General features: G+C 34.4%; 1 pseudogene; it reads right to left on the reverse strand.

Moving 5' to 3' along the window:
• Window positions 1–237: 237 nt before the first annotated feature.
• Window positions 238–1,765, reverse strand: LOC132068011 (UDP-glucosyltransferase 29-like; annotated as a pseudogene).
• Window positions 1,766–2,131: the final 366 nt, after the last annotated feature.

Genomic DNA, 2,131 nt, shown 5'->3' on the forward strand with positions numbered 1-2,131 from the left:
GGAGGGAGGTAGGGGCGTAGGTGGGTGGGGTATGGGTGAGGTTGGGGGGTATGGGGTTGGGTTGGAGTTGGTGAGGTTTGGATGAGTATTTTCTAGAAAACGTTTTCTATCAACCAAACGAACATAAAAAATAAGTAAGAAATTCACTTATTTTTCACTACCCAAACGAACATGAGAAAATAAGTAGAAATTCACTTATTTTTTAGGAAAACATTTTCCTCCGTACCGAACGCACCCATAGAGTCTAAACTATGATTAATCGTTTACTTTTGCAATAATATTGCTATAAGTCTTTTAGCTAAATCGCCTATCTCTTTCTCTCCATTTATTCTAATCTAATCGGTCAACTCACTTACAGTCTTTTTGATTTCTCCAATAGTCTCCACCACCTTCCTTATTCCTCTAGCCACCTCTTCTCTTTTTATATCTCCATTTTCATTTTTCAAAATCTCCACACCAAGGCCAAGTTCCTCTATCAATCTTGCATTTGTGGGCTGATCAATATGTTTGGGCATCGCTATTATAGGAACACCAAAACTTATACTTTCTAATAAAGAATTTCACCCACAATGAGTCACAAATCCACCAATACTAAAGTGTCCTAAAATTGTGGCTTGTGGTACCCATCCCTTTACAACAATTCCTTTCTCTGATTTTTCAAGAAACCCTTGTGGCAAAACTTCTTCAATCGTTGTCGTCACACCTGTTGGAAATTTTATAGCCCAAATGAAGTTCACTAGACTTAGCTCAAGCCCTTTTGCTATTTCTTCGATATCTTTATTTGACAAGATATATTCACTTCCAAAAGAAATGAAAACACAAGAAGATTCATCTTTCTTGTCTAGCCATTGCATGATCTCTGAATTATCTTCTTCATCGATGGTATCGCGTATAAGTGGACCAATTGGTATTATCTCCTTCTTGGACAACTGAGAAAGAATATCAATATACTTGCCTTCAATCTCCTTTGAACTATTGACCAAAACAATATCATTAGATTGTTCAAAGGCTTTTTGGGCTATCCCTCCTAAAATTTTCTGCCTATCTATTTCATCTAAATTTTGGGCAGCTATTTCCTTCATTTCACAATTCATGGCCCTAACATTCTCATGGAGAGTGTGACAGAATTTTGAAAAAGTAGCTATGCCAGAAGTGAATAAATGAATAGCAGGAATATTACGTAAAGAAGCTATAGTTTCAGCCCATGGTTGGAAGCTATCATATATGAGAAAATTCGGGTTTAGATTGTCAATAATGGTGGAAAAATTGGAGGAAGCCATTTGGAAATTTTTGATAAGGGTAAAGTTAAGATGAGGAGGTAGGCCATTGGTTGTGTGATAATGAGGAGGAAGCTCAGGCAAAGAAGGTAAATTAAATTCCACTAATTGTATTGAGAGAGTTGAAGATTGTTTGGCTAGGGTTTTCTCAATGGATTCAAGAATTATAGGGGTAGAAAGAAAATATATGTGGAAGTTTTTTTTTTTGATAATTTCTTGGCTAGGACCAGATAGGGTGTCACATGGCCTTGTGCTAACCATGGAAAGAGTAAAATAGTTGGAACTTTTTGCTCTTTCTCCATGAATAATCTTAGAATCCCTCTGTTTCCTTGCCTTCATTTATATAATAATATGGCAGCCATGATTTTGTATATATGTATACAAGCTTTGTAAGAACCAAGGAAAGAAGAAACTAAAATTATTAACAAGTTGGATTACTTTTGTATATATTTTATACAAGTGGATATCAATTAATATTTTACACAACATGAAGATGGTTTTAATTAGTGCGGGAGATTATTACAAAGTTGATTATCCAAGAAACAGTTTGTAATGGCACCATGAAGTCTAAGCTACCCAGTAGAATCATGGAGCTTAATTACTATTTGTAAATAATCTAGCTTAGGAAGTAATTGTGACACTGATATCTCGGGACAATTGTTCAAAAATCAATTTGAGATTTTTACATACGTTTTCACTTGATAATTATCTAAAAAATTATTAGTGCGGGAGATTGGTAAACATTATTTATATAACCTTTTTCACAGAAGATTCGTAAAATGCAACATAGAAGATTGGTACATAAATTAATTAAATATAAGAAATTTGTTGGATTATTTTCTTCTATTCCAACT

This window comes from Lycium ferocissimum, chromosome 1 (assembly GCF_029784015.1).
Source record: "Lycium ferocissimum isolate CSIRO_LF1 chromosome 1, AGI_CSIRO_Lferr_CH_V1, whole genome shotgun sequence".
Lineage (NCBI taxonomy): Eukaryota > Viridiplantae > Streptophyta > Magnoliopsida > Solanales > Solanaceae > Lycium > Lycium ferocissimum.